This window comes from Bombina bombina, chromosome 2 (genome assembly GCF_027579735.1).
Source record: "Bombina bombina isolate aBomBom1 chromosome 2, aBomBom1.pri, whole genome shotgun sequence".
NCBI classification, from domain to species: domain Eukaryota; kingdom Metazoa; phylum Chordata; class Amphibia; order Anura; family Bombinatoridae; genus Bombina; species Bombina bombina.
Window position 1 is genome coordinate 561950282 of NC_069500.1, and position 16280 is coordinate 561966561.

At 37.9% G+C, this 16280-nt stretch overlaps 1 protein-coding gene across 1 annotated transcript in view; it reads right to left on the reverse strand.

The window, feature by feature from the left end:
- The window catches only part of DAPK1 (death associated protein kinase 1), a 492700-nt gene that overhangs the window by 402292 nt on the left and 74128 nt on the right, over positions 1–16280 (reverse strand). The window lies entirely within an intron of this gene.

The following is a 16280-nucleotide window of genomic DNA, read 5'->3' on the forward strand; positions in this document are numbered from 1 at the left end:
TTTGTAGTGGTGGGGATTGTCCTTTTATATTAAAATGCAGCCTGTCCCTAGAGAAGGTTTGTGCATGAGCATGCATTTCCTGTAAGATTCAAACTCAATTTAAAGGGACATGATACACAAATGTTGAAGCACATCAAAGTGATGCAGCATAACTGTAAAAAGCGTGGGAATAGTAGAAACTTTTCATACTTATTATCAACAGCTCTATACCAGAATAGAAATAGATAAATGGGAAGCAAGATATGTTTTGGAATCTGATAAAAGGTACCTAAAATATCCTGTGATGATCTAATTACAATTAATGCCCCAATTTCTATGGAAGAAATTAGTAAAGCAATAGATAATTTAAAGCTGAACAAAGCAGCAGGTCCGGATGGACTTCCTGCGGAGTGTTATAGATGCTTAAATAGTGATATACTCTTGATATTAGAAAAACTTTTTAATTCTTATTTCTGTTCACGAGCCCTATCTCAAGTTATTTCTCCGCAGCAAACATTTCTCTTATCCTAAAGAAGGATAAAAATGCAGAAGATCCAGCCTCATATAGGCCAATTTCAGTCTTAAATATAGACTATAAAATATTAATGTCTATTATTGCATCTAGATTATCTACCTGTCTACATAAAATTATTCACCCAGATCAAACTGGATTTATGGCGGATAGGAATCCATCCAAAAATATCCGTAAATTAGTAAATATTTTAGATTATGCTTGGAATATAGATAAGCAGGAACCTCTTTGGCAGGATGTGGCTATCCTCTCTTTGGACGCTGTCAAAGCGTTTGACTCGATTGTGTGGGAGTATCTATTTCGAACATTAGACCAATTTGGATTCAAAGGGGAATTTGTACAATTTATTAGCAGATTATATCATAACCCTTTATCTTTTATCCTGGTTAATGGGATGATATCCTCTAAAATAACATTGCAAAGAGGGACTAGACAGGGGTGTCCCCTATCCCCGTTACTGTTTAATATTGCGCTAGAACCCCTTGCAATTCGTTTTAGAGAAGCTCTATCTGGAGTCCCAGTTGGTATACAGTCCCTTAAAACACTATTATATGCAGATGACGTGCTAGTTTTTCTGGTTAATATACAGGACTCTATACCAACGGTCCTTCAAATTCTGAAAATCTTTAGTTCTTTCTCAGGGTATAGGATAAACTTAGAAAAGAGCGAATTAATGTATTTAAATAATACTCAGACAGTAGTACCTAATATTCCATTTAAGCAAGTGGACGCGATTAAATACTTAGGGTTAGTCTTGCATAAAGACCCCAGCTTTTGGTATAAAGCTAACTATGAGCCACTTTTCCGAAAAATCAGTCTATACCTACATCTCTGGGCAGTATTCCCATTGTCTCTGACAGCGCGTGTTAATTTAATCAAATCTATTATTTTTCCTCGCTTACTGTACCCATTGCAGAATCTCCCTTTATTTATTCTAAATAAGGACTTGAAATTAATTAATGCTTTATTTTCAAAATGTATCTGGAATAATAAAAAATCTCGAATTGCTCTAGGGAAATTAATGCAAAAGGTGGATGTAGCAGGATTAGCATTGCCCAACCTTAAACTTTATAATTTAGCCGCTTTGGTTAAAATAGCGATAGATTGGCTTGCAGGATCTAGTTTAGTATCATCTGAAGAGATTGAAACCTTTCTAACTGCCCCATTCTCCTTAAAGGCTATTTTACACTCTTCAACACAGAAGTTGCCGCAGAATATTAGCTGCCTCATTTCCATTAAAAATATTGTACATGCCTGGCATAAATTTTGTATAGCGTTAGACCTAGATTTTTCCTTTTCTGAATTTCTACCTATCCTAGGTAATCCAAGTTTTCTTCCAGGGTTACACCAAAAAATATTTAAAGATTGGGCTGGAAAAGGCCTGCAATTTGTAAACCAAATACTGGATGAAAATTACCAAATATTATCAGCAGAAGATATTTTTAGTAAATATGGGATTCCTAGGTCTGGCTTATTTGCTTATTTCCAAATCCGACACTATATTACAGCCCAGAAGTGGCGTGCCCCTATCATAACGGCGTGTCCGGATATTAAGCTATGTATACAAAAATTTATTGCAGGAGATGTAACAATAGGTTTATCGGCGGTTGATATTATCTTTCTCTGCCCTCCGAATGAGGCTATTAATTATAATACCATAAATAGTTTAAATACAATTATATTAGCAGTTAGACATTGTATACTGAAAAATTGGAAAACTAAGAATAGCTGTGGGCTAGCTATGGTGTTTAAAATATTGCAAGATCAAATAGTATTTGAATCGTATCACTTATACGATGCTGCAGAGAAAAGAATTCAGAAATTTTTGTGGAGGTGGTCTCCTGTTATACTATCTTATCCCACTTAGTAGCAAAAATTGATTCTCTCCCCCTTCTTATCATCAGTGAGTTTTGCGGAATTGACTCTATTAAATGTCTTTCCACACAGCTGGTTGGAGAGGCCTGGTGGGGAGTGACGGGTGGGGATACCGCAGTGGTGGTGGTGTGGGGGGGGGATGTGGAAGAGAGGAGAATTTCCCCCTTTTTTTTTTTTTTTTTTCTCATGGATTAAGGTTTTATGGGCCTCAGCTGAGGTACGTTTTTTGGTTGAAAAGGTGGAGCAGGAGTTGTGTCTCCTTGCTGCTGATGTTGTAGGGGTTGTGTCCCCTGGCAAAAGTTTATTTTTTCTGTGATATTTATACCTTATTTTGTATGTTTTGAGCCAGGATGAAAAAATCCATTATGTATTTTTTGTTATTATTGATAATATAGGAGCTGCATCTCCAACAAGATTGAGTACAATTTCTATATTTCTTCTTTTTTTTTTTTATATATATATATATATATATATTGTCTTTTTGTTGTATGTGGAAAAAACTGATAAAGGATTAAAAAAAAAAAAAAAAAAGCGGACTAGAAAATATAACCTGAACACCTCTATATAAAAAAAGGAAGATATTTGACCTCAAATTTCCTAAGTATTCACTGTAAAGAAACATTAAGCAGCCAGTCAGGATGCTTGTCCCCAGGACTTGCTAGGGAGTGTGCATCTGTCATATGCAGGCACAGTCATGTTATTTTCCTATTCAGTTAAAGTAAATTCTATGAAATCTCATGAGATTTCAGTGAAATCGTGTGACATCACAGCAAAGGTAAAGCATTACCTCAGCACTGCTGATGCTTGATGTTTGGACAGCAGCTGAAGTATAACTGTTTACAGCATTTTCTCATGTGAGCTGAAGAAATTTTGACCTAAAATTACCTTCCTTTTTTACATAATGAAGCAATGGAATCCAGCCTCTTGTCAAAAATAATAATACAACTTCTTTATTGCTTTCACATTATTGGAAAAAGGACAATATTTCAAGCCCTATAGTAGACATGACTAAGAGCCCACTATATGGCTTGAAACATGGTCATTTTCCTCATGATATGGAAGCAATAAAAAAGTATTATTATTATTTTGGACAAGAGGCTGGATTCGATTGTTTTTCATTGTGTATTCTGGGATTGGCAATCCCTGAAGAATCCGTGCCTCATGTGAATGGGTGCTCTCTCCATTGATAATTTCTTGTCAGCTTTTTACAGTTATGCTGCATCACTTTCAAGTGATTTAGCATGAGTATTATATCCCTTTAAATAAGCTTAACAGTGCAAAAAGAAAATGTTTTAATGTCTTATAGCATTCTATTATTACTTGCATACAGCTATGTGATTAACCTCTCCAAAGTGGGGCTAAACACATAGTTAAAGTCATCTCCAGAGCAGCAGCACACTACTGGGACCTAGCTGAACACAACCAGTGAAACAAGGACTAGAGGGATGTGTGTGTAGCTACCAATCACCAAGCTCATTTCCACTAGTGAGCATTGATGCTTCTGAGTCTAGGTAGGTTTTGCAACAAAGGGTATCAAGTAGGTGCCACCTCAGCCATGTTTTCCTGGACACTTATGAGTTACATATGCTGCAGCGTGTGCAGGAAGGAATATGAATAAAAGGGACAGTAAAGTCAAAATTAAAGAGACATGAAACAGAATATTGTTCTTTCATGATTCAGAGCATATAATTTAAACAACTTTCTAATTTACTTCCATTATCAAATTTTCTTTGTTTTCTTTGTGTATTTTGTTGAAAAGCAGTTTTGCAAGAATATTATCCATCTGCAAGAGTACTAGATGGCAGCACTATTTCCTGCTATATAGTGCTCCAGACACCTACCTAGGTATGAATGTTAGGTGTAGGATAAAGAATATATGTTGGCGTCACTAGGGAGCGAGAGTCATTTTTGCATTAGTATTTGAGCACAAATAATTTTGCCTCTTCCCAGCACCACCATCTGAGGAAGCGTTAAGTGAAACGCAACCGCATCAGGGGCTTCTCCTTTTTAATTTTAACTTGCTCATTACTTGTTTAGATAATACCTTTAATTTGATACTTCTAAACCTTTACCTTAACCACATTCCTGGCGCAAAGCCAGGGTGGTGCGGAGAAGAGGCAAAATTATTTGGGCTCAAATACTAATGCATAAATTACTCTCGCTCCCTAGTGTCGCCAACATATATGCTCATAACGACACTAGCACATAGCATACCAGTGACATCACAAATATTGAGGGGCCAATCAGAAGTTCAGTAATATCTATGCTCACTTAGGGTCAGACGAATAATGCTTTGGAGGGGATACTACTTACACAGCGTTTTCACACAGTATATATCTGTTAGCTACATATATGCATCAATCCCTCCTATTGGTCATACCCCATTGAGAGATATTTGGTTTTTCCGACTGCAGCCATAACTGCATAATGGCTCCGTATCTCACACTGATTTTGCTAGACATTCCTACTTACCTAACGTGTGATATGTTAGTACATCAATGCAGTGCACTAGTTGTGACCTAGAAACCTGAATACACATATCTATTTAGCTCCGCACCATTCTGTATTGCAATTGGGAAGCATGATCATTTCAAATTTATTTATAAAATATTTATTTATCAAATATTTTACCAGGAAGGATACATTGAGATTTCTCTTGTTTTCATGTATGTCCTGGGTCTACAAAACATTGCATTGATACAATAGGGTACAATAAAATACAAAAACAATAATAATACATAATATATGCAGAAATTTAACATAGAACAGGTAGGAAATATATAATCAACCATGACAGGTGCATTCTGTTTTGAGATATGTAGAGAGGAATCTCTTAAAGGATATTAGGCTATTAGGTTTGGGGAAGGTTTTAAAGTGTTTGGGAGGTCTTTCCATAATTGTGGTGATCTGTAGGAAAAGGAGGATCGAGCTGCTTTCTTTTTGTATTGAGGCAAGCTAAATAATGTGCTGGTACTGGATCGGAGGTTATAGGAGGCAGTTACAGCCGGGGAGAGCATTCTGCTCAGGTAGGGTGGGAGCTTCCCAGAAAGGCTCTTAAACACAAGGCAGGAAAGATGGAGGGTGCGTCTGGATTCCAGCGACAGCCAGTTTAGTTCTTTTAGCATGTCACAATGGTGGGTCCTATAGTTACATTGTAGCACAAAGCGGCAGAACGAGTTATACAATGTATTAAGTTTATTAAGGGTGAGTTTGCGGTGCAGGTGCATATACTACATGTTGTGTATTAAGTTTATTAAGGTGAGTTTGCGGTGCAGGTGCATATACTACATGTTATGTATTAAGTTTATTAAGAAGAGTTTGCGGTGCAGGTGCATATACTACATGTTATGTATTAAGTTTATTAAGGTGAGTTTGCGGTGCAGGTGCATATACTACATGTTGTGTATTAAGTTTATTAAAGGATTACTTTCTGTTATAATTTTTAAGCTAAACAACTAACATATTAAAGTTAATAAACATTCATTAAAACCTACTGACCTATATTTTCTCCAAAACGAAGTTTCATAACTTTCTAAAAGTTATATCTTTTATTCGCCGATGATGTCACGTTATCCTGCCCACTATTTTCAGCACTGCATGTTCAAAATACTTAAACCAATAACTTTGTGTTTAAAGCGCCATTTTGAAACCTAGGTATTGTAAAGGGATTGGTACAGAGCAAAGGATACCCACGGAGTGGGTTTGGAAAACAATTAAATTTGCAGATAAGATTTCTGATATACGGTAGAGATATGTTAATGAAATGCTATTGATAAAAAGCGTATTTGGGGTAGTTAGTTAGTAACAGGCATAGAAAATATTTACTTACAGTGGCCCTTTAAGGTGAGTTTGTGGTGCAGGTGCATATACTACATGTTATGTATTAAGTTTATTAAGGTGAGTTTGCGGTGCAGGTGCATATACTACATGTTGTGTATTAAGTTTATTAAGGTGAGTTTGCGGTGCAGGTGCATATACTACATGTTATGTATTAAGTTTATTAAGGTGAGTTTGCGGTGCAGGTGCATATACTACATGTTATGTATTAAGTTTATTAAGGTGAGTTTGCGGTGCAGGTGCATATACTACATGTTATGTATTAAGTTTATTAAGGTGAGTTTGCGGTGCAGGTGCATATACTATACTATAGGCTTACATGTGTCGATTTATCCTATGACCTTTCAACAAGTTTTGAAGTGTTTTTAATCTCAGCAGGGCAGCAAAGATTGTAGCTCTTTCTGCTGTTCTTTTTTAGTAAGTAGCAACAATAAAAGTTACATTTTAGCATAGTTTACAGCATTTGTTACTTTTAATTTTGTTTTTGTTGTTGTTTTTTAAATTTATATACAAGACATACCATAAACAATCTCATTTCATTTGTGCATTACATATCCATCAACACACAAATAATCAGTAACGCATGTTCAATGATCTTAATGTCCTTAATGCACCTATTCTTCAAAAATCGTGTATGTCTTCATTTTTAACCAAACATTAACCATTTTTTTCAAATTACAGTCTCAAAAGAAAAAAAGAAAGAAAAGAAAGCACTATCGAGTCATATATATCAACAATTATACAAATTGTTAAACGATTCTATCAGTCAACATATTACTATACAGCATATAATTATATATTTTACATATTATATATTTTATGTCAGATTGGACGGATACGTTTTAAATTAAAAAAGGAAAAAGATAAGAAAGAGAAAAAAAAATGTAAAAAAAATTCTTGATTATTAATATAAATACTCAAGTATCTCCAAATATCCATTCACCCCTTAAATTACACTCCATCATATATTGAGTTGAATCAAACTTCTTTACTAATGTTATTTGGTCCTTATGATCTAAAGTCAAAATCCACCAAAACATTTTCCCACTTTATGCCCAGTACTAAACCAAATATCCTGAGAAAATTGGAAATACAAAAAACACTATTCCCATAGGGGGCGCTTCCTCCAAACAAATCTTAAAAAAAAAAAAAAATTATATATAAAACCAAAAGCAATATATTGAAACACCTATCCCATTGGTGTACCAGTGAGCTACCAAAAGAGCTCAACAAGGGTATGATAAACAACATAAAATAAAATGCAATACAATACAAAGTCCTTATAATTCAACATCCAATGGAGGGCAGCACTCTGTCAGAAGGATGGTCAATCCCTGGTGATGATGAATCTAGAAAAAAGGAGACACAGAGGCAGTGGTCCAGCTCACTGAATGCTCACAGGGGAGATGCTCAGATGAAAAACAGCAGGCAGCAAACAGAAATCCTATTCCTGTGAGTGACATGAGACAATATCCATAGCCTAGTACAGTTTGGGTATGCAAAGTGAACAATTATTGGTCAGACTTGCAGAAAGCAGTGCACCCCCAGGTGCAATAGAGGCAGGCTGGAACCTCTCAGACGCCCAGCAGACTGTGCTCATGAATAGATGGCGTCCGTTCACCAGCCACACGGTATAGATCCAAGAGATAAGTCCAACAATAAATGCAGCAAGTGTATCAGATAAAAATTTAATTAGGTTTAGGGAAGAGGGTGGTTGCCTCAATTAACCAATGATATGGTTTGTAAGTGTATATAGCAAGTGTATCAATGTTATATTTTTACTGTTTAGCCTGAAGAAACAGCCCTTGTGGGCTGAGAAACACGTTGCTTTGTTTTTAATAAATACATTCTTTTATCTGATACACGCATCCATAATAATAAAATTGTGCGGCAGATTAATAGAGATAAGTGGATGAGGTAGGGAAAGGGGGAAGCAGATTCAGTGAGAGGCAGTATAAGAATAGTCGCTAAGAACATTTCAAAGAGAGAATATTAATACATTTTAAAATTAAAATGTTTTTAAAATATTGAAATCTAGGAATGTTAAAGATAGAAATTTTAATAGAAGTGGTTTTTTTTATGTTTACTGTCCCTTTAATGAGGCACACATTGTTTATCCAGAAGTTAATCTTTCCAAAATCTCCTAATTTTAGGGCAGAGCCACATACAATGTATTATATTAGTATTAGGGAATTTACATTTAGAACAACATGGGGGTACCAGACACGTTCTCCATTTAGATATTTTATACAGAGTTATATATGTCATCAACAACTTCACATGTTGTTCTCTGGAGAAAGCAGAAAGAGTAGCTTTTTCCACATTCCGTGACCGTGAACTCTTTTTTTATAGTTTGAACAACTAAAGTAAGCATTTGTTACTTAGTTTCAATCCATTGTGTTTGTGCTAAGAGGCATTCTTTTTACCTATATCTATGGGTTATTCAATAAAGGATACTATGGGAACTAAGCAAATTTGATAATAGAAGTAAACTGGAAACATTCTTAAAATTGTATGCTCTGAATCAGAAAATAAAGTTTTGGGGTTTTAGGACCCATTCCATGCAAAACAAAATTTGAAAAAACTATAAAAACAGAAATTATACTTACCAATAAATTTCTTTCTTTTGGGATGAGGAGAGTCTATAGGTGTCCATAATAAGTGGTATATACTTCTTGCTACTAGGTGGAGGTCAAGAACCCCACCTCCACTCCCTCTCCAGTTAACTTATAGCCAAGCAGAAGGAGGAGGTAGAAACGCGTCTAGCTGAATAGATAGTCAGAAGAAAGAGAACCTTCCAAGACAACAATTTTGAATAGGTTCAAAGGAAGGGCTGAGCAAAACAGATAGACTCAGATTCAAATTACAAGGTGGAGAAATAGGCTTAACAACAGGGTGAATTTTCACCAAATCTTGTACAAAAGTTTGATCATCAGGCAACTTTGCCAATTTTCATGAAACAAAACAAATATGGCCAATATCTGGCCTTTTAAGGAACTAACCGATAAAGCTTTCTCCAGACCATACTTGAGAAACTAAAGAATTTAGGGAATTCTAAAGGATTAACAAGAAAAACCTCTCTTATGATAAATCTTCTGTGAGACTGGTTTACGGACTTGCAAAAGTGTGGGGATCAAAGAATCTGAGAAGCTTCTCAGGACTAAGCGTTCAACCTCCACGCCGTCAAATTCAGAGATCTGAGATCCTGATTATACAATGGGCCTTGAGAAAGCAGATCTTCCCTGAGAAGAAGAGTCCAAGGAGGGGAGGATGACATCTGGGTGAGATCCGCAAACCAAGATCTGCGGGGCCACGCTGGAGCCATGATTATTACTGAAGTCGATTCCTGTTTGATTCTTGCAATGACTCTTGGAAGCAGGAACGGAGGAAATAGATAGGCCAGTTGAAAGTTCCAAAGACAGACTAGAGTATCTATAATTTGAGATCTTTGATCTCTTGACCTTGTTTAATAAACAGGAAGTTTGTGGTTAAGTTTGGACGCCATAAGGTCTATTTCTGGAAGACCCCATCTCAGGGCTAATTGATCAAACACGTCCTGATGAAATGACTATTCTCCTGGATGTACCGACTGACGGCTTAAGAAATATGCTTCCCAGATGTTCACACGGGAATGAGAATAGTTGGTATAGTGCAGTGGTGTTCCTCCTCCTAAGACAGAATGTAAGAAACCTTTTGCATAGCTAGGGGGCTTTGAGTCCCTTTCTGATTATTTATGTACGGCACAGCTGTGACATTATCTGACTGAAAACAAATTAATTTTCCTGTCTGAGAAAGGGCCAGGAATGGAGAGCCTGAAGTTCTAGGATGTTGATACGTAACCTCGTCTCTGGAACTCCCAAACAGCATTCCAACCCATCAGGGTTGCATCTGTAGTAGCCACAGTCCAGGTGGGCCAAAGAAATGAGGCTCCAAGGGTCAAATAAGAGCTGGCACTCCATCATGAGAGAGACCATTTGACTGATTAACTGAGCTCTATTTGCTGTTCCAGATGAAAGCAATCTGTTGACCAGTGTTGAAGCATGGATAACCGAAGGGCACAAAGATGAAACCGTGTACCATAAGACCTAATACTGTGTTACAGATGGGGAATGAGCCATCTGTAGAGAACCTCTTCACATAAAGTTGGAAAACAGCACACTTACAGCACTGGGGCAAGGAACCACAGACTTGCCAGATTCTCCATAATGACTAAGGGCCTATCGTTGTTTTTCCTATGGACCTAACAAAGGGATAATAAAGATCTATTTTATGAATTGAAGGCTGGAATCTATATGATTTTTTTTCCCATCTGTAGAGAACAGGCCATCTGCAGTTTGTGCTTGTGAGTCTCTGGGAGAAACAAGCGCCTTTGAACATCAGTCCATCATCAATCCCAGAAAGACTACCTTTGTAGCTGTGGATAAAAAACTCTTGGATACATTGATGTTCTATTCATTTTCCTGAAGAAAGGAAATCACCTTCTGGGTATGAGAAGATGCCAGAGAAAAAGACGAGGCTTGGATCAAGATTTTGTCCAAATAAGGAGCAATGGAGATTCTCTGTGTTCTGATCACTGATAACAGACCACCTAAAACCTTTGTGAAGATGTGAGTGGCAGTTGTTAAACCAAAATATAGAGCCACAAACTGGTAATGCTTGTTGAGAAAAGCAAATCTTAGAAGCTGTAAATCGTTTTTGTGAATTTGGATGTGTAGATAAGCATCCTTAAAATCTATAGTTGTCATAAATTGACCCTCCGGTACCAGGGCAAAATGATGCAGACCGTTTCCATCTTAAATAAAGGAACTCAGACAAATTTGTTCAGGGTCTTTATATACAGAATCGGACAGGGTGTCCTCCTTCTATAGGACAATGATGAGGTTGTAATAGAACCCTTTTTTTCCTGTTGAGAGGCTGGGAAAAGTGGCATTACTCCAAAAAAAATTGCAAATACCTAAACACATTGAATAAATGCAGCTGCCTTTAGAGGCTCCTTCGGAATGTCAGACAGATGAAATAGTTTCCAGGGAGGGCTGGCACGAAATCCGATGCGGTAACCCTGGGATATAATGTTGAAAACCCAGGGATCCTCAACTGATCTGCGGCAGGCCTTCTGAAACCAAAATAATCTGCCCCCTACCAGAGAATCCTCTGGACAGGGAACCACCCTGTTGTGAAAATTTCTGACTGGTGTTGGGCTTCTTGGTCCGTTTATTCTTAGACCAGGAAGATCATTGTTTCCAAGCTGGTTTGGAGGAGTCAAACTTCTGATTTCTGGCAGAGCGAAAGGAACGAAAATGATTAATTTGTTTATATTTTCCATTAGACTTCTTGTTCTGAGGAAGAAAGGCTCCTTTACCTCCAACAACAGTTTTAATGACAGAGTCTATTTCTGATACAAAAAGCAATTTACGCTCAAAGGAATTGATAAGAGTCTACTTTTAGAGACCATATCAACTGACCAGGATTTAAACCATAAACTCCTCCTTAGTATCTTTTAAAACAACAAACATTCTGGTGTTGACTGTCCCTTTAATTATGTCAAAAACTGCATCTCACATGAAGGACTTTAATGCAGTTACGGATAGCCTCAGATGACTGCTCATGAAGCATCAGAGAGAGAATCGCAAAAAAAGGATGCTGCAGCGGCCACACAAGTGATTACCACTGCGGGTCTAAGCTGATTGAGAAAATAATTTCCTCAGCAAATCAGATTTGCGGTCCATTGGTTCCTTAAACAAGGAACTATCCTCCATAGGGCTATTTATGCATTTTGCTAGAGTAGAAATAGCTCCATCCACCTCCCAGGCTGTCAGATCCTTTTCTAATAGAGGATACATCTTCTTGAACATGCTAGAAGGAGTATAAGGTATGCCTTGTCTCTTCCATTCTTTAGAAATATATAGTTTGTAATCAAGTATGGAGCTTCAAAATCCTTAAAGGACTTTTTGTGGAGCTTTGAAAACCTGATACAACTTATTTACAGGTTTTAGAGTTTCTAGAGATTGTTCTGACATTTCTAAGGTGTTCAGAACTTCCTATAGAAGGAAACTAATAAGATCCACTCTAAAATCTGAATGCGGAATCAGGCGCTGGCTCAGTTACTGGCTCAGGATTTTCTGAGGAGATTTCACCCTCAGAACTCTTAGAAAGGGAGTCAGAAGTTTGTAAATAAGGTGGGGTAACAGAGCGAGATGTTCAATCCCCTCTGAATGAGTGGGGAGGGTGAGATAAATCTCCAGATTTACATTTGCACTTCCTTGGTCTGGGAATTGCTGCCAACAGCCGTCACAGTTCTCTGTAAGTTATTTTTGAACTCAAGTGACAAATCGGTGTTATCCCCCTGAGTCATATAGACAGGCATGGGCATTGGATGTCTGCCAGGCAAAACTGTCTGCGGGCTGAATTCTGCTGCCATAATTCAGCATTGCACAAGAGCGCTCACTTAACCTTTCACCTCGGAGTCCAATAACTAACTGGAGAGGGAGTGGAGGTGGGAGGGATTAATCTCTTGTGAGGGTTCTTGACCTCCATCTAGTGGCGAGAAGTATATCCCACATGTTTATGGACACCGATGGGCTCTCCTCATCTTATGAAAGAAATTGTGTTTTTCATATCTTTGCTGTATTTTTGAATAATATAATTTTTAGTATAACTTGTAATAAAATTAAAAAAAACTCAGAGAAAGCGGACTGAACAAGAGATCAGGAAAATCTCTAGTCAAGTGTATAGCGTAATACCCACTTCAAAAACCTTAAAATGACCTTACTTTCCTGCTGCATTCTTTTGGTTCCTGTCCTCAATCGGCTGATGGACAGAGCCCCTCCTTCTTGTAAGATGAGATGAAAGCTGCATTCTCTAGCTTAGAGTTTCACAAATATCTCTCTTAAATTAATGGAGTATTATACATTTATTTATATATACATTCCTTAGATAGCACATTCAAATTGTGCTAATTCCTCAGTATTCTAACTGGCACTTAAGTCCCATCTAAATTTGTTAACATCTGTTAGAGTTGGCAAATAAATGCATCTCTCCTCCCGTGTTCCCCACTCAGAAAAAAAATAAGGAAGAGCAATTTTCTGTCTTTCCACATAAAAAGGGTAGCAAAATATGTTTTTATCTTTTGAGTAGATATGCACTGAACATGTTTCTAAATCTTTCATTATACTAAGTGTTTCTTTTTATATCCCAATCAGTCATTTTTTCCTGTTAATATTTTCCTTGACAATTTTTCTCTTGCTATCTTTATTTGAAAAAGCAGGAATGAAAGCTTAGGAGCCAGCCCATTTTTGGTTCAGCACCATGGATAGCGCTTGCTGATTGGTGGCTACATTTAGTCACCCATCAGTAAGCGCTACCAGATGCTGAACCTAAAATGGGCTGGCTCCTAAGCTTTCTATCCTGCTTTTCAAATAAAGATATCAAGAGAACAAAGAAGCAACTAAAATTTATGTTTACCTGATAAATTTCTTTCTTACCGGATATGGTGAGTCCACGGCATCATCAATTACTGTTGTGAATATCACTCCTGGCCAGTAGGAGGAGGCAAAGAGCATCACAGCAAAGCTGTTAAGTATCACTCCCCTTCCCACAATCCCCAGTCATTTGACCAAAGAGAAAGGGAGAAAAAGGAGTAACACAAGGTGTAGAGGTACCTGAGGTTTAGTAAAAAATAACGGTCTTAAAATAAAGTGCGGGACCGTGGACTCACTATATTCGGAAAGAAAGAAATTTATCAGGTAAGCATAAATTTAGTTTTCTTTCCTAAGATATGGTGAGTCCACGGCATCATCAATTACTGTTGGGAAGAATACCAAAGCTAGAGGACACAGATGATTAGGGAGGGACAAGGCAGGTAACCTAAACAGAAAGCACCACCGCTTGAAGAACCCTTTCTCCCAAAAGAGGCATCAGCCAAGGCAAAAGAATAAAAAATTGATAAAGTATGCAAAGAGGACCATGTTGCCGCTTTGCAAATCTGTTCCACAGAAACTTCATTTATTTTTAAAAGCCCAAGAAGAGAAGACAGCTCTCGTGGAATGAGCCATAATTCTCTCAGGAAACTGCAGTCTCGAAAGCAAAACGAATTATACTTCTTAACCAGAAAGAAGTAGCAAAAGCATTCTGACCTTTATATTTCCTAGAGAAATAAACCAGCAGGGCAGAAGACTGGCAAAAAATCCTTAGTCGCCTGTAGATAGAATTCAAGAGCACGCACAACGTCCTTTATGAAAACAAAAGGACGTATGAAAACAAAGAATAGAATAGGACATAGAGAAGGAACAACAATTTCCTGATTAATATTTCTATCCGAAACAACTTTAGGAAAAAAACCTAACTTAGTATGAAGAACCGCCTATCGGCATGAAAGATAAGGCGAATCACACTGCAAAGCTGAAAGTTCCGAGAATCTCCAAGCAGAAGAGATAGCAATAAGAAACAAAACCTTCCAAGATGATAACTATTATCTTAATAATATTAAGAACAAGGTTAAGGCTCCAAGGAGGAGCAACAGACTTAAACCCAGGCCTGATTCGGACCAAGGCCTGACAAAAAGATTGTACATCTGTCGCGTCAGCCAGACGCTTATGTAGCAAAATAGATAATGCAGAAATCTGACCCTTCAGGGTACTGACTAACAAACCCTTCTCCAGACCTTCCTGGAGAATAGACAAAATCCTAGGAATACTGACCCTACTCCAAGAGTAACTCCTGGATTCACACAAGTAAAGATATTTAAGCCATATCTTATGGTAAATGTTTCTAGTAACTGGCATGCGAGCCTGAATCATGGTCTAAGAAACACGCTTAGACAAAAAGTGTTCAACCAAGCAGTCAGCTTCAGAGAAACGAGATTTGGATGAAGCTGACCTTGAATCAGAAGGTCCTTCCTCAGAGGTCATCTCCAAGGTGGGAGAGACGTCTTCTCCACTAGGTCTTCATACCAGCTCCTGTGAGGCCACGTAGGGGCTAATAGAATCACTGACGCTCTCTCCTGTTGGATACAAGCAATGATTCGTGGAAGGAGAACAAACAGAAGAAATATGTATGCAAGACTGAAAACCCAAGAAAGCCGCCAGAACATCTATCAGGGCAGACTGCGGATCACTGTACCTTGGAAGCTTGGCATTTCTCCGATACGCCCCCAGAAACCAACTACGGAACCCCCCATTGAGGGTTTACCCAGAGAACACCCCCCGGATGGAGAGTCCACTCCCTGGGATGACATATCTGTCCTGCAAAAAAACTATTCCCAATTGTCTACCCCTGGAAAGTGGAAGACAGACAGCAATTGTGAGCTTCCTCCAACTGAACAATCTAAGTTACCTCCTACACGGCTAAGGAACTCTGAGTTCCTCGCTGGTGGTTGATGTAAACCATTGAGGTGATACTGTCCAATTGGAACCTAGCTAAGGACAACTGAGGCCAAGCCATTAGAGCATTGTAAATTGCTTTCAACTCCAAGATGTTAAAGATGAGAGCAGACACTTCCTTAAACAAGTCCCTTACTGCTTCCCCGTTTAGCAGGTTTGCATCCGAGGTCTCATCACCCAGGAATGCCTCCAGAAGCATGCGCCCTGAGACAGACACTCCTGAAAAACCACTACGGAAGAGAGTCTCTTGTCGACTGATCTAGATCTATCCTCTGAGACAGAACCAAATGTTCTCCATTTTATAGAAAATAGCAAAGGGAATGATGTCCATGGAAACCATCAGACCAATTCCCTCCATACATTAAGTCACTAAAAAGTGAAAGTAAAATCAACTGCAGCAAGATTCAAACTCCCAACCGTCTGGTTGTAAGATGGCTAAGCTATCTACCGGAACACTAGCTTGCTTTTGACCGGACAGAAAACTGCAGAGAGAGGAAAAGGAATAAATCCTTGATTATCTGACATCTGTTAGAATCTACTTCTAGATAGATATTCTATAAAAAGGTCCCCAAATAAAATCACCCTTGTGGATGGAACAAGGGAAACTCCTCTCCAGATACACTTCCCATCCATGGGAAAGTAGAGTGAACAAGATTTCTTGAAAGAGAATTTGCTCGAAA